The following is a 26,111-nucleotide window of genomic DNA, read 5'->3' as shown; positions in this document are numbered from 1 at the left end:
CAAGCCTTGTTCTCACCCCAAATTCCTATTGTGACTGCTAAGGGTATTCTTTAGAGACAGAGTCAGTGCAATTCCGAAGCTCCTGGCAAAATTGCTCTGCTGCTCGAAACCACTGTAACCACTCTGATTTGACCTAGGCTGAGTTGAAGGGACTTAATGTAGCACTGCAGAGACCTCAGATAAGTGAAGTAAACTCTGCAACAATACAGTCGGGCACAACAAGTTTCTAGGAATCCACAAGGCAGGGATAAGACCTAAAGAAGCAAACAAAGATAACTAGGTAGGGTTTTTTCCAGTCCTTCAAATAACTGATTGCCCTGGAGCTGCTATATTAACAAACAAAACACAAGCAAACTACAAAACCATTCCTTACTATCTTCCTTGCAGGGATCAGACAAGTAATTAGGAACTCGCCCCAGTACACCTTCAGTTCTCGATGTCCTTTAACTTCCTGAGAGAACATCCTCTGCTATAAGCCTGAACAAAGACTTTACCTGAATGTCAGTAAGATACACTGCAGGAAATTAGAAAAGTGGTAGTTTTCAGGACTGTGCAGAGGAGGAGGATTTCCCAGCATGCTGGTTATCACCCCAGATCTCTCTTCCTCTACAGCACCACATAAAACCAGCAAAAGCAACTCTTGCACTACATCATCCTTAGCCTTCCTAACATATCAGGATTGAGGAAAGGCTATTTGTACATGTGCCAATCTAAGTCTTTCAAAGATACTTTTCCCCCTTCTGCAGAGTCAAAAGTCATCTGAGAGATCCACTTCCACACTTGGGATCTCTGGAAATAACTCCTTCAGAGAAGTGGGGAATGCATTTAAACACGTACGCACACAGTTCAGCACTGCCAGAACTGCTATGAATTCAGTGATACACAGTACTTGACAGTGACAGCTCTGTAGGCGTTAACTTACTCATGACCAGCACTTTGATGAAAGCCACTTATAAAAACAGGAAACAAAAGTCGGGTAGATTTCAACTGTACAGCTATTCCAACAGAAACCCAGGGGGTAGCTAGTTTATTCCATTTTTGTCTCCTCTTCAAAAAGACCTGTTACTCTTCTCTCTTACAAGATAATGCACTGTTATTTGCACAGGGCTTGTTCAACACTATAACTGATAAAAGTTGGATTTGCTTCAAAAATGAGGAAAAACAAAACAGAAGGAGCACCCACTCCCATAATATTCTTCCAATAGTACTGAGGTTTACCATTAACAACATGTACTGCAGCTGCTCAGAAACTGGAACTCCAACAAAATTCCCTTTGGATGGGGAAGACCAGGTATTTCATGGGGAACGTGACCATTGCATTAGCTATGAAAAGGATCATCCAACCATGTTCTCCCTCCTGGAGGATATCCTGCCTGGGTAAGATAAAATTCCATTCGATGGGCTGTCTAACTGCATTGGTGACTCACTTCTGAAAAACTTCTTGGTTGGTTCACTGGCAACATAAGTTCACACCAAGTGAGTGATGGATGGCAGCATCCAGTCAGGGTCCTTGCTTGGTTACTGTCCTAAAGCATGAGAACAAGCAGTGACTTATGACTACCACTTGGACAAGGGGATTCAGCTACAGCACTGCATGGCCTATGTTCAATAATAGACAATCAGAGAAGAAAGGAAATATCTACTTACTACCTACAGATTCACTCTAGAAACCAATTAAAAAAGAAATAACCTGAGTTTCTTTACTTTCATCATTTTAAGTGTGCGAGTGTGAAAAGTTCTGTGCATATTTTTCACTTCTTGGGAACTAAATCCTGAGAGGAAATACAGTTTTGGAGGTCTTGATTTCAACCTCAGGGAGGTAGGAAGTATCTATCTTGATGTGCCTGGCAGCATTTCACTGCAGTGTATTCAGTTCAGTGGTGTGTTGCATCACTCTGGCGCAGGCAGCAGTCAGCTTTCCTCAGTCTGCTACCTCTTCTATCTGTAAACCAAGGACAAAACTAATCTACTCATCTCAAGTAAGACTTTGTATAATCCTTCAGTGGAAGGGCATTTATGAAGGAAAAGTGTCATTACTGTACTTCTTGTAGTCCAAGACTTTACCCCAGGTAGAGGCACAAGATAGTAACGCTTGTAATTACTTTAAGATCTAGAGATTCCCAGCTCTCTAAACAGCAATCTGGTAAAGATCATCCTCAAAAATCTTACAGCAGTGTTCTGTCTCTTTTCCCTTTGAAAGAAAAACAACAGTTCACAGAAATATGCAACAAACCACCTTCTCAAAATTACTACTGCAGTCACTACTGATGGGTGACTCTCCCGGATCTTGTTCATTTTTCATATCCCCACAGAGAAGCCAGAAATTGATATGGCTGGACATGGACTGTAGATCTCAATAGTGATGTCACCAATGCATGGCTCAGGAGGATCTAGCAGCCATCGTGTCATTAAGAAAGGACAGGTATCTGAACTCACTGGCAAAATAAGAGATGCCAGAAATAGCAGCTTTGCCTTCTTCCCCAGAGCTTTGCCAGCCCCTGGCATGCCTTTTTTGCGCAGCCCTGTGCTTGCAAGCCATGGAACGCTGTCCAGCTCCGAGCTGGCAAGGACAGGGGAGTGGAGAAACCCTGCAGGGGTGTTTGCTTTAATGTACATGCAATTATCAGAAAGCAGGACAAGCTCAGAATAGCCTGTCTAGAGAGGCTCAGAGTTTGTGATAAACAGGAAACATGGAGAAACATTTGCTTAATGGTTAAAAGGGAAAGGAATAAAGTGAAGCTTTCCTGTTGCACAAAAGCCAGGTCACATCACAGGGTCCCAACCAAAGCCAGGGTTACCTTATGCCATGGTAGGTTACTGACTGCATCTTGAAACTGGGGGAAACAGCTGTGAAAGGCTGTGCAGGGCAAATGGAGTTGCATTGGTAACATGTAGCCGTGTGGGTACCATGCAGGTGCCAATTAGAGGTTTTAAAAATCTAGGCAGGAGGCTGATTTGACAGGATGCTCCAGTGATTCAGCTAATGACAAAGTGCAACACGGGGGCAATGCGACCCTTAGAGGGATACATGCAATACTTTGCATCCCTTTCCTCCATCTCTATTTCACTCTTATTCTCACTCAGAGGAAATCACATCTCTCTGGTTTAAGCCCATCTCGTTGGCACAGTTTTCACTGGCAACAAGCGCTCTGCTGTCTTGCCTTTCAACTCAAAGGCACACAGGGTGCTAACTCAGAAGACAAGGAGGGCAGGTCAAGGGAGGCTGATAGCTTGTCTCAGTGAAGAAAGTTTCCTTTTTTCTTGCATTCATTTGCTCAATAACAATTGAGACACTCATGACCCACGTGCTGCTTGAAAAAGGAGGCTCACAGCTGCCTCATATTACTAGGCTGTATTTTATCTACCAAACCTGTGCAAGCACTATGCAACAAGCATTACTAGCTTTTTCTCAAAGAACACCTACAGGCAAAAAGCTGGGGGACAGCAGATGACATTTCTCCTCGGAAGCTCTGAAGTTCACCAGCAGCACACCAGAAAGCCGTCTTGTTCTCCACTGACTCCAGTAGCTCCCATATTGCTCAAAACACTGAGAAGCAAGTCTGGAGCTGCAAAAGTGTTGAGGGGCAGTAAAGCCCTGCAGGCTGCAAATGTGTCGTGCTGTTTTTCCTACTCACAGAGCAAAATGGTGGAGGGATGGTAGGAGTGGTAGGTTTTCCCATGAATATCAAGCTCTCTCTAATGTTGACCCTACTTTGTTTTGAAGTAACTAATAAATCACTTTTCAGAATGCATGGCTGTCCCTCAGTTACTAGAAACTCATTCCAGGACATGAACTTTTTCTGAATTCAGAATTATCTAGACTCAGTACGAACTTCAAAGGATGCAGAGATTTGTCTGCTCAACTAACTCCTCAGGCTAGAACTCAGGTTGGAAACCTTGTACCAAAGCACCTACTTTCTTCAACATCTGGCCTGCTGTGCAGTAATTTGCATTTCCATGATGAGAACACAGAAAGCAAATTACCCTGATACTTCCCTGAGTTTCAGAGGCAAATCCAAAGGTATCACATAGGAATAAACTAATATTGGGTTCTTCGAAAGTTCTGTGTTCCTGCCATAATAGAAATATCACAGCAAAAGACCTAAGATTTTATTAATTTGGTACTTATACTTTCACGGTATGTGGGACTGAAAGTTAAAAATGGTGAAAAACGCCTGGCTTTGGTGAAGACCATCTAGGGAATCTGTTTACTCTTGCCCATAATCACAGAATAAATAGGCTACTTCTGAAATCAGAAGAGAACAGCATTAAAGTTGAAATGGCTTTATATAACAAGAAGCCGTAGGGCCTGTATGTCCTGCAGGGCCATTGGGGTTATCGTTCTTCCAAACAGACTAAGCCATTACCAAATCTAAGCAATACCACATTGTATCAATTGCATCCTTAATTTCAATGGAAGCATAAATAGAGTAGAAGTGGAAAACACATCAGGTTTTAAATTATTAAACATTAAAGTATCTTCCTCTGCAGCTCTGAATTTGGCTGACTTTTTACTTAAAATGACCTTTCATTACATTTATCCCAAACTTCTTCAGCAGGCCATTATGGAAGCAAATGGAGAGTCAGGGAAGTTTTGCCTCTATGGAGAGTATTTCTTGCTGCTATTGTAGCCATTAACCTCACATTTCTGAATATACTGAGCCAAATTCAAAATGTATTGAAGTCAACAAAGGACATCAATTAACTTAAGTGGGCTTTGAATCAGACCTTCTAATGATCATTAAGTGGTATTGAGAAGAAATCTTCTTTTACACAATTTTGACTAATTAAATGTTTTAACATGTATACAGGTTTTCTATTAAGTACTAGTAATTACAAGAAGATTCTACAAAAAGTGGATAAATGTGGGGGGAAACTAGACTTAAATCTCCATAGAATCAGACAGCTAGATAATGCTGTACAAAATACTTACAACAAACAGACAAAATTACTGGAAAGCTGAGCGATTCTCCATTTTACTGAGAGTTCTGTTATGGGCTCATTCTACCACAATTTTTGTTTGCATGTTTATTTCCCCATAAACGAAAATGAAAATAGGTATGTGTCAGAAGCAAGTGAGATGCATATTTGATTTTAAAATTTGCATGTGCAGACTTCTATACCATGAAGCTTTAGGAAGCAAATTTATTTTCCACAAACTACTATTTTAACAGATGTCAGTTTCTACTTGTCTTTTTCTATAGGCCTTTCAGCATTTTTCCATAGTCCCTTCAAAACTGCAACTCTAAAGCTCCACTGGATTTCAAAATTTAGCATAAAGTCTGAGAGTATGAAGTTGGCTGGACGAATACTGTAATAATTTCCTTGGAAATCCTTTTTGTTGGTGCCAACGTGCCTCCACAACAGGATTCTTGGCCTGGCTTGGCATGGCATACAGATTCCAAGGTCTTGAAGTGACAGAGTTTGGATTCTACAGGTTATATAACCATGGGAAATCCTACCCAGGAATGTCACAGTTTAAGTCTGTAGCTACCCCCCGCAGTGCTCCTCAGGGCTCTGCCATCAGCTACCAAGTAAATATGGCACTTTGACTTATCCGCAGCGTATGCTTCTTTAAGAAGCATCAGGGCTTCATGCAAGAGACACTGATGGGAGCTGACAAGGAGTGGATTTATTCATTCAGCACTTGAGATTATCTGCTGCCTGGTGGTACACAGCTAACGAGTGACTGACATGCAAGTCTCTGCCAGCAGTCAGCAGAATTGGCCCCTTACACTGGAAGGCAAATAGCCTCCCTGTGCCTCCTGTCACCTTCAGTGAGTGCCACATCCTGGCTGCCATCACTCAGTAGTGCAGGACACAGGACACAAACCAACAGCCACCAACAGTTCTTCAGAAGAAATAACGTGATCTTTGACCTGCCTTTCTTTTTTCCTCCTTATCCTGCTTTTTAATGTTAATACACGCTGTGCTTTCTATGACTCGAAGCAGAATGTGTGAACAGTTTTTTCTTTTCTTCTCTTTTCCCTTTTCTTTTCTTTTCTTTTCTCTCTCTTCATTTAATTTCTCTTCTTTTATTTTGGAAAAAAGTAATTTACATGCACCCAACCTGGTGTTTATGAGAAACCCACCACCCCCGATCAGCAGTTACAGCTAAGCCTCTGTGAACATTGGTATCTACTGCTCCAAAGCAGCACACTCAGTCCCTCTCATGTGATTAGCCTTCCACGCTATGTGAGACCTACAGTGCTCACTCCAGATTTAGAACTTTAAGTCTAGTCCCCCCAAGCAAAGCTGTAGGCAGTACTCATCTGCAACTTTTCCTCCCCGAAGGACCCACAAACTTTTGGGGGCCTTGTTTCAGGGATATATATGTTAAAAAACTCCCTGTGCAGGAGTGCAGGAAAGGAGTGCAATTCCTAATTAATTTTGCCCCAGTAGAAGTTACTTCTTCTGGAGATAGAAGGTATAGTCCTGAACATTTAATGTGCTTTGTGGACTGCTATGCTAAGCTACATAAAAACAGTCACTATGCACAGAGGAGAAGTAAGCTGCAGAATTAAGGGGTACAGAGAGTTCAGCTTCAAGTAACACAGGTGCAGAGCTTCTTGTATTATTTGAGACGTCATAGATTTAATATGGGCAATACCAAACACAACGCTGGAATGTTGGAGACAAACAGTGTGTAAAGAATGCAGGAGATGCTGAATCCCATTAAGGGAATATGGGCAAGCACAAAGGAGGCAGTATAGCACAGCACAGCATAATGTTCTGCCAAAAATATAGTGGGGAGCTTCTGAGAACATTGGTTGAGGATACGATAAGGCAGAGGGACTCTCAGGAGCATCTAGGAATGGGACTGAGACAGTGAAGTGATGTTAACAGTACCAGGGATTGGATCCTTAAGGGAGTCCACCATCAATAGGAAGAGAAATTTAAAAGCACAGTTTTGGAAAAGCTTCAAAGGATAAACTCTCCACCATTTCCTATGTGTTTCAGCCTGCCTCTTTCTCCCTCTTCCTCTTTTTCTCCATTAGTCACACTGGCCTTATTTAGCTCTTTCGCATTGTCTTACACAAATGTCCTTTACACTTTCTCTAATACTCTGCCAGAAGCAATCAATGGCATTGCTGCTATTTCTTTCTCTACATCATTCCTTAGTGGCCATCTCTGGTTCCCTAAGAAATAAGGCAGGTAACAAATGCTCCAGGAGAGGGCAGAGTAGCTGGAGCTCAGCTATTCTGAGATTGGAGGCAAAATGCCAGACTCCACCTCTGCCCTGCCCTTCTCCATAACAAGCCTAACAACATCATTAATTTCAAAGAGAGGAAAACAGATAAGATGATTTTTGTTATTCTACTGTATTCTCCTATCATTCCCTTTTGGGTGTCCCTTGACTCTTTAGAGGGATATTTGTATATATTTGTCAATTAGGATCTCTTTTCAATTGAGTTAATAAACTCAGTGAGATACTAACAGTTTATATCTAGAAGGGATTCTCCAGACCAATAGTTCCTCACAGCTGGCAGTGGCAGAAACAGAGACTGAATCAACCCACAGCCCACTCCTTGGTTTCCAAAATATGCTGTTGAATCACAATTGCACCTCTCAGAGGTACATGGTCCCAGACAAACAGCAGCATGGAGCTCATCTAGGAACTGTGAAAAGGCCAAGGGCAACACAGATTTACAAAGTTCATGTTTGCACTTTGCTTTGCAGTAAAGAAGGAGTGTTGAGGGGAGGCCTGGTAGCTGCAGGCAGAGGAACCAACAGCTGACTTTCTGCCAAACTGTAAAGCCAGTGCCCAAGCAACCCTTCAGCCCAGTTCTTCTACCACAGCAGGTCAGCAACACTTTCTGTCACCCTGCAGCATGAACAGCAGCTCCTGCCTGACGTGCACCAGCTCTACATGAGCACTTCTACTTCCCATCTTAGGGACACTGATCCCAAGAACTACTTATTCTTATCTGTGATGCTGAAATTAGTCTCCTTTGTCCATAAAATAGGTGCTTCTGCCCACAGTGTGTCTCTACAACAATATGACCATATCTGGTGTATCTCTGTAATGACATGAACCAGCGCTTCCATTCCAAACATCCCTGCCCATTGATCTATATGTGGGATTATAAGTTTTTAATGCAGATCCATCTCAACCACAAGCATGTCTTTTTGTATCTTGCAAGACAGGGCTGAGCAGCATGGGAAATCAGCAGTAACCACTCAAACATCTTCATCCCTTGGCTACCTGTTTGGATGTAGCCAACAGCAAATGGGCTCCAAGCCTGTTCTCTCAGCTCTCTGGTGACTCACACAACAAAATTATCTTTGTGGGCTCAGTCTCAGTTCCAGGTGAGGAGTAAACTATTGGTGGACAGTTAAACAGCTATTGTAAAACCTTTCCCTCCTTTCACCTACTGCACCTCAGTTTGGACAAATGGCACAAGCTTTGAAGATCATGCTAACGCTGACACAACAGCTTTGTCTGTGGTGCCTGTCACTTCTTCCATTGCATCAGGGATACAGCAAAGATAGCAACACTGTCTGGGAGCTTTCCACTGCAGTCTAATATGCAAAAGAATGGGTAATAAGGTAGGAATTGTAGTACAAAGCAAGAGGCAGCAAGAGAGAGGAGATGGGGAAATAAAATTGCCTATTTTTCCTCAGCCTTGAGGCTGCCTGTATTCATTCCCTGCCTCTCCTCAGGTTCAGCCTGCAACAGAAGACATTACAGCAAGACTTGTACTCCCCTCAGTGAAGACAACATCTTTTTCTGTTTTGTACAAGCAACAGAAGCTGCAGAAAATTAGTCGATTGCTGCCATCAGCATCCAGGATCTCTCACAGCTGGGAGTTAAGAGATCAAAGACAGCAAGGAAGGAACATTTTGTTCCTCAGTTATTTTATCTCTGCTCTTCTCATATCCTTCCCATCACACACCAGTCCTTTATTGCTGGAGGTGCTGATGACATCTTGCAGACTATCGACATCAATATCAGGATCAAGAAATCTCTTGGCAAGCAAAGTTTATACACAACACTGTAAAGATAGGTTCTCAAGCATCTCAAAACAGGTGATGGGGATAGGCTAAGTCATTCCTTCTCTACACTGTTGAAACCTACTTAGAAAATGAGGACTTAGACATCTCTGGCCATATCCAGCATATGCTCTGGAGCCAAATACAATCATTTTCCACATCTTCGTTATGTTTTCCAATACATTATTCAGTCTGGTCAGACTTTCAGAAGTACTTGGCATTGGCCTATCTCTTTATCTCAAAGTCCATGGGACTCTTACTACTAATTGAAACCAAAGATAGCCAGTAATGATCAGTAAATTCCATCTTTGAGTTCTAGGTCTCTAGAGATGGGGCCTGTAATACAAGGCCTGTCTTGCTATTTATGAATCCACGCCTCAAACATTACTTCTCAGATCCTGCACTATGTATTTCCGAGCCTTTATGAGTTCTAATGATGAATTCTTCAGCTTCACCATACGAAACCGTAGCCAAATGCATTCTCTACCCTAAAACACATCATCTTTTCCACACAGTGGCAATCACTTCTGCAGTATAGAAATCTTCTCCTTGAATTACCTGTGTCACTGCAAAACAACCTATATTTTTATGATAAGTGCCATACTGCGGTGCAGATGCACCCACCAATACAGTATTATCGCACAGAGATCAGGAAGAGCAAAGAAATTAAGGCATTATAAATTTGAGGAAGGAGGCATTTTTATTATTTCTGAAGATGTTGTTGTGGGCCGTGCATCTTTAGAATAGTCCTCTTAAGTGCCATTGTTTGAGTCTCTTCCCATTCCTTTGTATCTGTCCTATGCCTCATATCTAATACAGAGTTCACAGCTATTTGGCTTCTGACGAAGAGCAAAGACAGGATGCAACACCTTGGTAATAAGGTGAAAACACAATGCTGAAGAAAGTGGTAATGACTCAAAAATTACATAGAGGAAGCAACAGGGAAGTTTCAATGATAAGCAAATTAGGTTAATTCTCTGAAGACAATGGACTTAGCTGGACACACTTACTCCAGTTATTCCTGAAAGTGGCAGAACATGTGTTCAAAGAAAAAAAAAAAGGACAAAAATTTGAAAATTTGGGTTCACTTAAATCATACCACCTTGGGCCTGTACACCTTGGGATGCTTTGGCACATATACAGGCATTCTGTTTTCACAATCTAATTCAAACTCCCTTGCACTTGCCAAATACTTATAATAACACTTACATGTGCAGATTTAAAAGTGCTCATAAACAATCTGTTGAGAAGATGGCAGGCTAAATTTGAAACCAGCAATATTTGAAATGGACAGCTGGGCTAGATCTACCCACCCCCCACCCCAACTTTTCAGCATTTTCTGCCAGAGATCACATTCATCACTCAGCTGAACTTTGTTCCCAGATGTTTGGAACATGTGAAAAACAACCTGTGAATCACGGAGTTTTCCAAGACTCAGCAATATGGTCACAACAGAGGTTTGGAATGAAAAGGCAAGGGATGCTGTTCATGTCATCTTCTCTACAGAAAGGAAAACCAATTACATCTCTCTCCAGAAGACATAATTAGTTCCCTTCTTTCCAATGGAGAAAGCCTTTCCCTCCATGAAAAGCTTATAGTGCCTTCTACACAAATACAGAACAGACAAAAACCCAACCAAAATCTTGCTGAGACGGATGCCATGCTGAGGAAACACAGCAGTAGTCTCAGATATGAGGAAACAGTGCCTGTACTGTGAGGCTCGCATGTTGAATCCTGGCTGATGCAAACATATTTGGGAGGAAAGTAGCACAGAGATGCTCTCCTTGCCCCATACAGAACTCAGTGACTTTGGATGTAAAACCTCAAGATATTTAGGGATAGCTGATCATTACATTAACACGTATATGATGGTGGGGTGTGCAGAGCGCGTCCTACTGCTGTATAATAGGGATTTGTGTGGGGTCAGAAGTTTCATTTGCATCCTGCCTCCTACTCTTAAGCTCATTCCTGCACCAAAATGGTAATAATCCATATGCACAGTTCCTCCTCCAAGAAGGAAATGTGCACTTCATGTATGGTAGTTGCCTTCTATGTTTTGTTGATAGACACCATGGGACAGCAGGGCAGCACTTTCTTTTTGCTGCTCTCTGCTGGACATGTTTTGCCAGGTCCAAGGAACTGTGGTGAACTAAAGACTTCTGCAAAGCATCCTGGCAGGGTACTTAGGAAAGCTCATCAGAAGTTTGCGTCAATCCTGTCTCACATTTTGTCTGGAACACAGACAAATAACATTGACAAGTCCCTTTTGTCACTGAGAGCCCTAAAGTTATTGCTGGGCAGGATTCAGAGAGAAAGGCTGTGACAGCAGTTGATATGGAGTTGCGGTATTTTAGGAGGTTATCTCTCTTCTCTGCAGAGATCTACATAGCCATTAAACAGAGCTGAGGCAACTTTCCCTTCCTTGGTAACAGTCTTACTCCATCCCAAGTGGACAACTTGAGGGTTATCTAGAATTTTGTCATGTCATTTGGTATCATCCTGCTGCCCACATGTTCCTGTATTTAGAGTAGGGCAATGTTACACATCCAAACTGGGAACCTGTTCTTTATTTTAGAGTGCATTCCTTATGCTATCACAGAAGTCACACAAGAACAACCACATTCTGTCAAATTCTAGAGACTGTGAGAGTTTTTTTTCTGACTATTCCTCTTTTGGTTTTGCATTCTTATGCTTGCTAACATTTCCAAACTGTTAACCTTTTCTTCTTTTTTTTACTAAGGCAGAAATGATTTTCCTGGCAATTTTCCAAACATTTTTTATTTTCCCTTCAGGGTGGCTGGGGACTTGGAACTTGTAGAAAATGTTTTACTTCCATTTCAGCAAAGGGTTTGAAGTGCATGCTTTAGTCTACAGTGCTACTGTACAGTTTAGGGTCTACCTGTAAGCAGTAAAAGAAAGAGAAGTGATGAAAGAAAGTGAGAAAAAAAAAATCATCTTGTAACTTCTGGCAAACCTATAGGAAAGTAACACATTTCATTTGAAATGGTACCCAATGTGAACGCTTTTGGTGGCCAACTAGGAAGTGGGGATAGTCTTTACTTCTGACCCATTAAACACGCATTTTGCAAAGCTACTTTTTTGATAAGATTCCTTTGGACATGTCTTCATTTACTGTCATCTCTCTTTCTTCTGTAGGGACAGTGACTTGTTTGAGAAACCTGAGATGTCTCCATAGGGTATAATTTAGCACTCTCCAGGCATGCCAAGATCCCTGAAGCACTGTTGTGTCTCTCTGATCCCTCATCCTGCTCATGATCTGCAAATGATCAGTCACATAAGGCTCACAGGAGAGGAGGTTGCTGCCTACCTACTGAAGGCCTGAGTTTGTCAGTTCTACCTTCAAATAAACAAGCAGAAGCTTCACTTAGGGAAAATATATAGAAGCGTACAGCTCTGATACACTCTTACTGAGGAAATATGAAGCAGCTCTTTACATATGAAACAGGAAATAAGCAAAAGAGAAAAAAATCAAACCATCCTTCCTTAAAAGTGGTCTGAAAATTTTCAAATAAGACAACACTCCTGAAGACAGAAAGAAAATGTGTAGTGCATAGTCCTGTCCTTTCCCTGACCTGAACTGTAATAGCCCTTCCTCATCCTCTTCCCTGACAAGTGTACATATTCTCCAGGACTCCATATGGAAGTCAGCACCTCCATTCAGCTCTTTAGTGGGATCACTCCAATGGTGGTTTCATATAGACCTGAGGATTCACTTGAACACCCAGTTTGCAGCAAGTTTCCTTTTTCTGGAAGAAGTGTCTGATGCTACAAGTGAACCCAGAACCTCAGAGGTGAAACAGGACTGCAAGAATCTACAGAGGGTTTACATGAATGAATGAGTTTGATTCTCAAATGTAAGCCAGAAGCAGCCTGCCCAGCCTAATATTTTCTCCCTCAAACTGTTTATTCAACTAAAAGGATTTTCAGACGACCTGAGGGGATTGCTTTCATGGGTGAGTGTGCATTTTACCCAAAGTCCTATTGGCAGAATGACTTCTATTATATGAATGTTGGTTTTGTTGCTCCCACTGCATGCTGCTTTTCTTGGCCTTCTGGTTGTCTCCAAATCCTGTGCAAACTTTCCCTTCCACAGTGCACCAGGGATGCAGTAGATGTATAAACTACATACTTGAACAATCACTTTACACCTCAAGTGCTGCCAAACACTTTACTGTGCAGCTTAGGAGGGTATATATATATATATATATATATATATATATAGTGCTGTTCTACTACAGAAAACCAGGGTGCCCTTCTAGAAATACCCTCATTTTGGTTGAAATACCACCTACATTTTATAGGAGTGATCCCAAACCAGCAAAATGAATCTGGCAAGGGGTCAAAACAGGATTTGTGTTTTATTTTTAATCAAAGCTGGAGTATTTCCTTCTTTCCATTTTCTCTTCCCCTTATGACATCTCTTTAAATAGAGTTTCTTTCTCCAGCCCCAAACCCACCTAATGCCAAGGGGTCAAGCTATGTTTCTCAAGTCCTTTGTTCACCGGAGCAGTATGGGGGCGTGAGATAAGTCTTTGCCGAAGCCACCAACGATTAAGACATCAGCACCATTAAGAGCTGCTGCCTTCCGTGCAGTCAGCTCCCTGTGAGCCGCCCCCAGTCCTCTCTGTGCCGTACAGAGCAGCTCGCCTCTCCCTGGGGGATCCCCACAGCCAGCTCTGCAATGGGGCTTGTGTTCTGCTCCTCACATCCAGCCTGCCTGCTCATTAATCATTCGGGATGTGACTGCTTCTGCCACAGCTGCCAGACACCTAAAGACTGAGGATGTTGTCTCCTCCTTGCTACGCAATGCTGTTCTCCCTTCCCCAACTGCTTTTAAAGGGAAACATCCTTTTTTTTTTTTTTTTTTTTTTTTTGTGCGTGTGTGTGTGTGCTGTGACAGAGGAATATAGGTTCCGACCTTAAAAACAGGAAAAGGGATTGTACTGCAGTCCTCTCAGTGGTTGCAACTGGCTCTTGGTTACACTGATGTTCTAGCAGAGTCAGGGCACTAAAATGTATGCATGGAAGTAACCTTCTATGCAAAAGGCCACTGTAACTCTTGCAGTTGGACTAAGAACTACGGTGCAAGTTTCCCACCCAGGTATGCCAGGGACATATGGAAGTGCCAACTGTCAGGTGAAGCACCACCACTATTCTCCTTCAGTCCCTGGAGTACAAAACCACAGTAAATCAAAAGTCAGAGCATTTGTGAGGCTCCTCTTTCTTACCCTTAGAGGCAGGTGACTTTATATCTCTACTTCCTTTAATGCAGCAGAGAGACTTGAGAAAGCAGGCTGTGCCCTTCAAGCTACTGACAGATGTAATAATAATGGCCAGTCTTCGTGAGCGAAGATTTGGGAAAGGTCATTAACCCTTCGAGCCTGCACAGTGGATTTTTTAGGTGAGACACAGCGTGTGCTGAACTGAGCCCACCCTTTAATCCTGAGGTTCATCTGCCGGGGCCAAGCAAGCTTGGACAGTGGCAGTGAGGGTCTCAGGACGTAGGTTTGTTTAGAGTGACCTTCTCTTAGATGGATTGCCTCACAGGGCTAACGAGCTCCATCTGCCCGGGGGGCTGGGAATCGAACCCGGGTCACAGCGGTGAAAGTGCAGCACCCTAACCACTAGACCACCAGAGGCCCCTGACAGATGTAACTGCTTGGCAAAATGCACTATGTAATACCTAAAGGAAAGTCCTCTTAGAGTAATAGCTTTTCCAAACCAGAGATCAGTCAGCAACTAGAACAGGACTGCCAAGCATTCCCAAAATGTACGGTGCAATCCCATTTTTCAACTAATCAACAGAAAAATGAGGGAGCTGCACATGACCTCATGTGCTGGTGCAAAGCAGGTGCAGTGATGTCAGAACTTCTACTGCCTGTGCAGCACTGGCTGAGCACAAACAACAAACAACAACAACCCCTTCACTGTCACAGATGACCCTTACGATGTGGGTATTTTGTCCTACAGGACAAACAGTAGGAATCCAGAGAGAAATGAAGAAAACAAACTGCTTTCCAGAGACTCCTAGAGCAGCTTTCATGCCCTTGGGGCACTCCTACCCTCACACAGGACTTGGCTGGTACAACTGCTCCATTACAACCCAGTGAGAGAGGATTTAATGTTTCTTTGATGGTGACTTTCACCTGCATCCACTTCTTTGCCCTCAGTGACACCCTTCCCTCCTGCCTATCCCCAAACAGCCCAAAACACCTCTGGGAGTGGCCAGGTGCAAGGTGGTCTATTCGGGAATGATAGTCATCCTTTTTGTATTTCGTTCCTTTGTCCTTTTCAAGCAAATTATCTTCAGGACCCTGGAACACGCAACCACTTCAGAACAGTGTCACCATCACACAGACAGCAGCCCCGGGCCCTGGGGGGCATGTAAGCAGGCTGTATTAGAAAGCATCAGCACTGAACACCTCACTGGCACATCCTCCTCACTGGAGACTGCTGTCAGTCAAGTGACCTCCGTCCTAATGTAACTTAGATCAGGTCTTTGATACCTGATAGCACCCTTTTCATTCCCAAGAAAAATATTCTTCAAACTGGAGCACAGGGATTTCCTTACATTAGAATTAAGGATCTTTCGGTCTCTTCTTAAATGAGCTTTTTTCCCCCCAAAATGCAACCAGTATAATTTTTTAAAAAATCACCATTGAGAAACACTAAAAAGCTTTCTGTAATACCTCTTACAGTTAGTATTTGCTTCCCTCTGGGAATCCAGCTGCTCTCAGTGGAAGCTTTACCAGATACCGACAATTTCCCCCATCAGAGATGCTCTTAAGGAAGGATATTTCCCCTCTGGTACGTCTCCTGCAGGTGGTAGCAGCAGGTAATTCCCATGGTTTCAAAAGGTCCAATGATTTTGGGTGCTCTGCACTGAAGCACTCTGGTGACAGATTTTCAGATGCTGAATTACCCACATTTAAGGTATTAGGAAGAATCCCCTTTCCAATGAGAAACAATATAAAAATTAGATTTCCAAGTTGTTCAGACATTATAGTCAACTGAGTCTAATGAAAATCTGGTCTAAGGACCGAAGTTGAGACCTTCTGAAAGTCTATCCCTACGTCCTAAATTTTGGAGGTGCTGAGAGGCTGCTGCTGGGTTCCACTGAAGGTGGGAGTAGTCAGTCTCATTACAGCAAACGTTTTCTACATATTCCTCAAGAAAAGCACTCCAAATACTGGACACATCTATACTGTTTGGCATAAATACACATCTGAAATAGAGAGAATACTAAAATGAAAGAAAATGTGCAGTACCTTCTAATGCACAAATACACATAGTTCCTAACTTGAATTTAAATTATGTACGCATCTAAACCCACCTGTGGCACATCTCCAAACAAAAGTATAACCACCTAAGCTCTGGAAGTTTCATGGGGTGGGGTTAAAGTTGGAAGGATTATCCAAAATGATATCCAAAGGAAGCTGTAAAGCCGTCTCAGGATCTCATAACTTTTTCTGGAAAGACTCTGGCAAAAGGCATCACCAATACTGGCTTGCTCTGACAGGGCAGGCTGTGAGGCTGAGGTGATGATTCTTGATTCAGAAATTCTAGCTTCACTTTCTGATTTTCTTAATAGCTTTTGTACTGGATGGGTTACTTAATCTATCTATGCCATAGTTCAGTTTTTACAGAATGGAGACACTAAGATATTTGACTTTACCCACATTTTCCTACCTTTTCACATGCACTGCCTGTTTAAATCTAAATGCTTCAGGCCAAAGATGGTCCCTCACTGTTTTTAAACACAGTGACAGTGTTTGATATGTGCTAAGACACACCCTCTGACAAACAAAAAATGACATTTCGAATGTCACCACTAATTCAACTTACAGACTGCACAGAACGAAGCAGTGGGGGATGAAGTCTGCAATATATCATATGGAGCAAAATGCAAGTTCAAAGCATGCTGCCATGGCTGAGCACCTGATTATGGCTGGTGCTGGTGCCCTTCTCTGCTGTCCTGGCTCCATGCAAGGAATCTGGAGTCAGCAACTGTCCTCATGTAAGTCAGAAGCAAGTACAGGCACTGCATGCCCTCCAAGCACAGGAAAATACAGTGCCTTGTAAGCTGGTAGTGGGGGCAGACAGTATTACAGGTGGACTAGAAATAACAGAGCAAGCTTCGTGCTGAAAAGCAGGGAATCTTTGTCATGACAACAGAGAGAGCTGTTAAACTATACAACATGCACAGGGAACATAAAGATAGGCAGTATACTGGCAGGACTGCAGCAGTGAATGATGGTTTATTTTTAACAACAGTTTCTAAAACAGGAGCTGGTGATTATGTTTGTTTGTCACTTTTTATTTCATTCGATCCTCTAGATGGATACTAGTTCTTTTTCCAAGATACTTTTTTATTTATTATTGTTTCTCCTTGAAGCAGGGACTGCAAAGCTGTGGTAAGTAGCCTGAAAGGTTCACTTCGTTTCAGTTGCTGTTTCCCTAAGTGCTTCTGTGTCCCCCGCTGAACTGCTGTTTTGTAACGCAGTGGAGGTGGAGCACACTGTGGAGATGTTCCACAGCTCTCCTCTTGCCTCCACCAGACCACAAAAGAACCATTTTTCCCTCTCTCTTCCCTTCACCCTTCCCTTCCTGTAATGGGACAAGAGCAACCAAGGAAGAAAGATGTACCATCACCTTCTTCAGGCATTTTTGCACCGACTAAAATCTTGCAAATCTAAAGCATTAACTAAACAGCTTCACGCTTCGCTCCTGTCCCATGTCCTTCAGGGTGCATGAACACACCTTGCTGTGGACTAACAAGCCACGCAGCAAACACTTCACGTTGTGGACTAACTTCGGGGGAGCAGAGGATCCAGAGCTGCAGCTCAGTGGTCTGAGGAAAAAGCTCTACCAGTTTGTCCCCCTTAATAATGGGCAGTGAGCATAGAGGGCAAGCGTGACTAGGTAGGAGAAAATGGGCTATCTAGGGAGTCATGCAACGCAAGTGCTGGGCTTTGCAGTCTGTAATAGGGGTGAGTCAGACTCTGAATTGCTGTGCTGCTATCTTAGTTACAGTAGATGCTAATTCAGCTGGTCAGGTAAAGTGTGCTTTTAGGAGGCTAATACAAGCAAGCATATTGAGGCTCTGGGACTCTTCCAGGCTTCATAGCTGTTCTGACTATCTTATAGGGAACATGCACTTGTGAAACACAAATCGACAGCAGGATCTGGAATATCAGCCTCCTTTGGAGTTTTCTGGGATGGGGGATAACACAAGACTTCGAGCTGTTTGGCAGACTAATGGGGCAGCTTATTCTTCTGCGGTGCTTTCAGAGGTAGCTAGAGGCACTGCGGTGAGGAAGGTCTCACTTTCAAGCAGGCACCTTCCACCAGCTTCATAAAAACATACAGGGAAGCTTTTAAAAGACTGATTTCAAAAGAGGGAAACATTCTGACAGAATGACACTTCTCCCTACTCTGCCTCTTTAGTACCAATCAGGATTTGAGAGTTTCCATTAAAGGACAAGGTATCCAACCTAAAGCCTAATGCAATGAACTCAAAAGAGACTGACACTGAGGAGCACTGGATCAGGACCTATGAGCCTTTTGGACTCGTAGTGTCACTTCTGCAAACTCTTAGCTGGTGTCTCTAAATGGAGGGGAGGTGAGGAGGTAGCAAAGAGGGACAAGACTCGGTACCTGCCCTTTCCTGAAGAGATAGTTAACGTGCACTGAGGAGGGAGGCAGTCCTCTGGGTGCTGGTGCACAAGGTAGAACAGACATGGCTCTTCTCTTTGGTAGCTCTGTGGACCTGCAGTGCTGACAGTGACAACAGCTTGTCGCTGTCAGCTAACAAAGCAGCTACAATGGTAGTATGCTGAGAGAAGACCCAGCATGCCATTTTTAGGGTTAGTTTATTCTGATTGGAACTGTACTCTGGTCCTGTGGGACCCGACCCTTTCCACTGAGTTTTCTGGAGGGAGCAAAGGAGCAGAGGTGAGACTCTCAGCCGAGACATCAGAGCCAAGCTGTTCTCTGAAACGCTCTTTGTTGCCGTCTCTTCGCAAGCCTGCAGCCTCCGCTCCCTCCTCCCCTTACCAAAAATAAAGCTCCATGATGTAAAAACATTCCTTTGGGGCTGGAGGTGGAAAAACTAGGACACCACAGTTTGAAAAACGCTCAGCACTGCATGAAATATTCACTATCAACCGAAACAGGTTTACCCGGAGGAGGGTATGATGAAGAAGGAACGGGGAATCAATTTCACTGTCCTATGGTTTGTTATTCTGACTGCCTCTTCTCCTCTCCAAATAAGCTAAGCTTTTTGGAAGCTTCTGTCTGACCCAATTCTCATTCCCTCACTTTTCAGTCCCTCTATCCATCCTGTTTTATGAGCAAATAAACATGCATCCTAAAGGCATCCTTGCCCAATCCTAAATACTGCTGCCCTCCTGAACAGGGGCAATAACGTAACAATTCATCAGAGAAGAGCACACATGCAGTTGAGCGATCCATCAGCTCAGCACCAGGGGATGGGAACTGAGCCTGCTCCCGTAAAGAGTCTTCCTTTTCCCTTTGCAGGGCCTTCTTCCCTACTCTTCAAACACTGCATCCCATGATGGGGTGTGAATCAAAATACTTCCTTCTATAACTGATTGCCATGTTTTTTATTCTGGGGTTTGCTCAATGCAAATGACAGGAAGAAACCTGGAAAACACGGAAAGCAGGAGAAAAGGCTTTGCTGATGTATCAGCTTCATGTGCTTGTATTCTACCTTCTGCAGGTACAGGTTTCAGTGCAGCCCCAGTCTGAAGCAACATTAACTGTATGAGTTTGCGTCCAGCCACACAGGAAATTCAGCCACATCACCAGGGATACAACATTCTAAGCAATAATGAGGTGTTCATACAGTGCAATGGGAAAAGGGAGAAGATCAGTAGAGGTGATGAGAGGGATGACATGAACTAAATCCGTGGTTCCCTGTGGGTATCCTGGGATGTGAGACCAAGGTAAAACCAAAATGCCCAGGCAGAGCTGTAAGGGAGGAAGATGATGTTTGTCTGCCTGGGATACAACTCCCAAACTCTTATACTGCCTGACAGGAGCTTAATTCCCCCCAGGATTTTCATCACTCAGTGCATTCACACAACACATATGGGAAAATCACACATTTAATTTTTTCAATGAGCTCTCACACAGAATGGGGCTTATACACAAAGTCCAGCTCCCATACATGAACATCTTAAAAAAAAAAAAGCTATGAATGAAAGCTAATCTGCAATGAATACATTTTCCACTCAACCAAACCCCAAACACATTTTATGAAACAAAGGAGCTCTTTAAATGCTCCAAAGGGCATGTTCTTAATGGCAAAGAGCATGTGCACCCAATACTTATTCCACTACAAGTGAGTAAGGAGCTGTATGTTTCTACCAAACCAGGGAAACCACAGAGAACTCATCTGGATGCACAGTACCTTCTCCTACCCTCACAGCTGGAGCTACTTTGCTCACTTGTGTTGTATCCTTGGTGGGATTTCCCAGGCCATCCCTTTGAGAACTCCGAACAGCCCCAATGGGACTCAAGTTATAGCCAAAAAAAGCAGCAGTATGTGCAATTTGGATGTGTGAAGTTGTTCCCAAGTTTAATAATGTTATAAAAAACATTGTTCATAGTTTGCCAAGATCCCATTTAACAGATGCCTCTTTTTTGATACCTCTAAGTACAAAACCAGGCAGTTCTAGCCTTACTGAGACTGGGAAAGCAGCTAGGGATGGACCTTAGGCTAGGGTCCCCACAGATGCCAGCAGCTATTACTTATGGAGACACGCCAACAAACAGAGGAACTAAGGAGTGAGTCTTCCCCTAGTTTATCTACCACTCTCTCCTTCTGGCAATCAGTAAGGACCACTTGACTTGGAATGTCTATCCAAACAGCTCTCTAACTCTTGAACCTACACATGCTTTACGCTCCCATTATTTTGCAGTTTCACAATGTAGTTTTTGTTCATTTTAACCCCCTCTAACACAATCATATAGTTATTTCCCACTCATTCAGGAAGATCATTTGCTAATCACTTCTCAAAACCAATGTTCTCATGATAGGTCTATGGTCAACAGAAGCCAGGACAAGGACTCACATTTCAAAGTATTTGGGAAATGAGATGAAGGCTACCACCTAGTAAACATTTTTAATCTTTATTTTCCCAAGGAATTAGCTCACTTCAAGAATCCCACTCAGTAAAAGCAACAGTGTTTTCTGCTCTGTTCAGTGAAACTATGCAATAAATGACTGTATATGTTTGTCTTTCTTTTTTCCTCAGCAAGGACAAAGAAATCCTTTCCTATTCATTAATGGGAAATTTCTAAATGATAATGTGTTAGCTCTCTTCACTAATGCTTTTCTAGAGAAGTAACCACTGGAAAGAAAAGAAGAATCTGTAATCAGTATCAGATTACAAAAGACTAAACAGATGGATAACATAAATGCCATGTCACGATGGAGGAAGAGGTTTAGTGAAGAAAATTCACAGATGAGCTCATATTTATACCAGTGAATTAAGCTGATAAATATTTATTACTTAAAATGTTCAGCAATAAAGATCTAGTTATTTTTACTACTTGCTGCTTGTATTTGCTTTTAGAAATAAAACTGCCCTTTATGACATGAAAATTTGCTCTTTTACTTTAATTAAAATATCTGAGAACAGTTCTTAAAGGGGTGCTCCGTTTGATAAAGGTCAGTTCTATGCTGTGCCCCCAGAGGGCTGCAGCGGGAGGTGCCATCAGTGCCAGCATCAAGGAAGACCACCGGCTGAATAGCAGCAGTGTATCTGAGGAACTGTACAGACAGATCTCTTCAGACTAGACTCCTCACCAGGGGATGGTGTATTTGTTCTCTATACAATGTCAGGAATACGAAGAAGTCAAATGGCCACTGTTCCATTCAAAATTACAATCTCTGCTGATACAAACAAGCAAAGCTTTATCACCTGTGTGAACCACTACGAAGGTTGGTTCTCCTGGCTTCTGCAAGAAAAATCAACAATGCTCCCAGGGGTTTACAAACTGCTTAAAGAGACACTGTCTAATTCCTACATACTCTGCAGAGCTTATTAAAATCCTCCAGGAGACAGCCACAAGCACAATTAGAGCTGGTTCCAGTAGCACACAGCTGCATCCTGTGATAAGCAGGGGACTGAGTGCACAGCAACACAGTCTGACTCAGCCAAAACAGCTATCAGAGGGACTGATCATCACTGTCTTCCCTTCCACTTGCGGCATGCTGTCACTGTGCTGGCAGCAACAAACTTCATAGGGAATAAGCACACCTGGGATAGGGCAGAATTTGGCAGGCACCCGGAACTCAGCAGATGTCAGGTGTTTCATATTGCATGCATTTTCCCTAGAAAGTCAGTCCATTTGGATAAACATTCACTGACATAAACGGAGACACCAACCCTGCTCTCTTCCACCTCCTAGCTGCAATATTTGGGAAGGCCTGGCCACCATTTATTTATTTATGAGGAATGTTCTTTGAAAGAGGATCTACATACACCCTTTTGTCTCCAAGCAGGAATCATCACTGCATATTCCTTCAGCAACAGCTGGTGGTTTCCCTTCATTCACTAACAGCTGACACAGAGGGCAAACTGACCTGACTACCTTGAACTAAGGACTCTATGACATTTCACTAGTCAAAGGGCCCAAATGCTTTTGTGCCCTTGTGTGCAGGTTTAAACCACAAGAGTTTGGGGTTTCCAGGGCAGAAAAAATTAGTCTCTGTCTTAGAAAGGGTTTCAGTGGATGGATAAAGTTTTAGCTGACTTACATGGGCCACGCCACACCTACATCTCCTAGTCATTTGGCTCCTTGTACTCTCTTGTCACAAGTTAATTTTCCAGGAAGGAAGAATGCATTAAATGCAAATAATGGCAGTATCTTGCTGACTGATTCCTTGCACATGAAAAATAGGAATGATATGTCTGGCATCACCTAATAATATTTTAAGTAATACCTAAAAAGGATCTGAAAACAAACCTTGGGGTTTTGTTTGCTCTTTAACTTTGGGTTAGCAACTTGTGACTCCCTACAAACTGGAAATGATAATACTTAGTTTTTAGGACTGTGATATATTTTAATTCATTACTTCTTCATGGGATTTTGGTGAAGATTCATTCACAGTTTCTTGCAAAGCACTGTGAAACTCTCTACTGAAAAGCAGTGCTCACACAGTGATATAGGGGAAAAGTATTATACCAGAAGCAAGACCTGGCACCTTCTCTACCTCTGTTATTTAACTTTCATGTGATGACAGGTACAACATTTCACTTGATCTATCCTTTCATTGACTATGTTTTGCATGCTTAAGTTTTGGAGTAAGGATTTCCTGGTTTTATCTGTTTGTACAAAACCTTATTCATGCTTCAGCCAAATCTATGCAAAATAACAAATAATAATTTCAAAGACTATTGTCTACCCTGTATAATTCTGTTAATGCATTAGAGACAGAAAAAATACTAGAGTAGTAAAATGTCAATCAGAAATATAGAAGGCCAGCCCCTCTGCAGCTGCCCAAAGAGAGGTCTGGAGATAAAAAGCTCAGCTATTTCTAACTGACACATATTGTTTTATGGGATTATTAATGCCTGCTGCAAACTTGGCTTCCAGTGGGTGCCTTCTCTGGGATCAGTGGGTGATCATAAAGCTTTTCCTTTGCAGAAGGTGTTAACAGCAATGCTTACAAGTAATATCCCCAGTGTCTCTATTGTCATGGGGATTTCTGCAGATGGCACACAGTGATGACTGCTAGTAATTTATTACCTTTCCTTGCTCTTCTTTCTTCTTTTCCCTCCATGCAAGCTCTTTCTAACACTATGCAAGCTCTCTTCTAAGGAAAGGCCCACCTTTCCTTTATCCATTGCAGACAACCTGCAAGAAGCCTTGGCAAAGGGGAGATGTGAGTCCAATTGAGATGGACAGAGCACCTCAGACAGGTGCACAGCTCAGGGGCAAGTGACAGCACAGCCTTAAGACAAATGAGTCAGCCCTGGACTAGATAAACTGGCAGCCAGCCACCCAGATAAAGTGCCTGCCTCCAAATTCAGCAATGTCAATTGTCACAATGAGGGAAGGACAGCAGGGATGGCACAAGCTGGTGAACACATGCAGGTGAACCAAATTGGACAGACAAAAAAAGACGGCAAGGACAACACACACTAAACATACTTCACTACTGCAAGCTCTGTCCTGCTGACCTTGGCCAGTGATTAATGTTACTTTAGAGCACATTAAGGTTTGCTCTTAATATGAATCCCTCTGGACTGTAACTGAGAAAAATGCCACTCAGGCTGCATGGGGGAACCTGGGAGGTGTGGAAGTAATTTTTACTGCCATTTAAATAATTTTGTTTATGCATGAACGTTATGTCTGAATTTCATGCTGTGCAACTTTCTTTCTCTGGACCAAACACCACACCTCCCTACTGCAAAACCAAATGGCACATTCGAGTCAGTCATGCAGCTTAAAGAAAGTGGAGGAAAACGTGGGTAGAGAGAGAAACTGTTCAAACATGAAAAATCTTTTCTTACCTGTTATTCTTCCTGACACGTTAAGATACATCTACCAAGCTATTTGGAAAGATACAAAGTGCCCATATCTTAATTTATCAGAAAAATTTGCACAGTGGGAGTTGTTGGGAGATCTGGCTGGGACTTCAATCAGAGGAGTCAGAAGGACTGTGGTGCGCTGGTAAACAACAGCCTGGAGCTACAGGACTGAATTTACAGAGAGGTTCCTGACCCAGAGCCTGATGCAAGGCCATAAGAGCTGTTTGAAGTCAATTTGTGCATATCTGGACTAAAATGTGCTCAGGTCTTCTAAATCACAAGTTGACCAAATCTGCCAGAATATTTCAGAGGAAATAGCAGTCATTGGGTCTGATACGTCCTTTTTACTTGCTTTTCTTCCTGAGATTTGATTTTAGACATCTACAGTTGCAATATTAACTCCCTTCTCCCCTCCTCTCCCTTCTTCACTTTTTTCCTTCACAGTTTTAGGTAACTCACAGAGAACTGTCTATTGAGTTCTACCCAACACATTTTCAATTCATCTCATAGTCTCCCAATAGTCCAGCCAAATCTGGGATGCCCCAAATAGCGAAGATCAGATCTTTAAAGAATACAACAAGAAAATGCATCTTGACCACAGCAGTCATTCAGTAAACTCCAGTCACAGCTGGTCACTACCTCCCATGCAAACATGGCATGTGCCTGCCCTGAGAAAAAAATTTGAGCATGTTTTTCCCCAGGGAGTGCTGCCATCATTTTCTGTCACCATTCTCTATGTGCACCTGGGCACTAGCTACTTACACCAGTTGGCACTTCCAGTCATCCAAATACTTCCCATAATTCATAAGCCTAAAGCAGTAAACACCCACCTTCCTGCCATTTATATATTTCCCCAGGAGAACTGAGCTCAGACACAGCATTAAGGTTTCTGCTTTTTACCCAATTTTCCAGCTGGGTTAACTGAGGCATGCCAAGGTCAAGTGACTTGCCCAAGGCCACATAGTCAGCTGCTTAGCCATCACTGCATCCCAGGCGCTGCCAGTCCTGCGGACATTTGCTTCAGCCGCCGGACCATGAGGTTTCCCTCTGAGTTGTCATATGTGGCACAAAACACCTACAGGCCAGAGGAATCTTTGTCTTTGACTTCCAGCTAGAAGAGGTGCAGGAAGGGAAGGAAAAGAGGAGGAGGCAGTGGGGTGGTGATGTAGCTGTAATAAGGGCTGGCGCAGGTGCGGGAATTCTCATTTAGGAAACAAACAGCTGCTCTTGGTGACAGACAGAGCCTATAACTGATCAGCTTTAATAAGAATGACACTTAAGCATGCATCAGAGCCTCAGACAGGCAAACCAACATAGCTTGCAAAATATTTGCCTTTCACAGCCGCCAGAAGAGCCTCAATGGGAAAACGGGTTTAGACGGTGCTGGGGACTACAAATGTCTGACCTAAGTTCACATGAAAAGCAGCTCCCACAGAGAAGAGAGAGGTAGAAATTGCATCTTGCTGCAGCTGTGGGTTTCATTAGCAACAGAGATACTGGAAAACTTCACAGATTGTACTCAGAGACTTG

General features: G+C 42.9%; 1 protein-coding gene across 10 annotated transcripts in view; it reads right to left on the bottom strand.

Moving 5' to 3' along the window:
* The window catches only part of BRSK2 (BR serine/threonine kinase 2), a 320,754-nt gene that overhangs the window by 110,061 nt on the left and 184,582 nt on the right, over positions 1-26,111 (bottom strand). The gene's annotated exons all lie outside the window — the stretch shown is intronic.

The sequence above is a fragment of the Lepidothrix coronata genome, unplaced genomic scaffold (assembly GCF_001604755.1).
Source record: "Lepidothrix coronata isolate B3197 unplaced genomic scaffold, Lepidothrix_coronata-1.0 Scaffold1, whole genome shotgun sequence".
Taxonomy (NCBI): domain Eukaryota; kingdom Metazoa; phylum Chordata; class Aves; order Passeriformes; family Pipridae; genus Lepidothrix; species Lepidothrix coronata.
The sequence above is the reverse complement of the archived record's forward strand: the minus strand, read 5'-3'. Positions and strand labels throughout refer to the sequence as shown.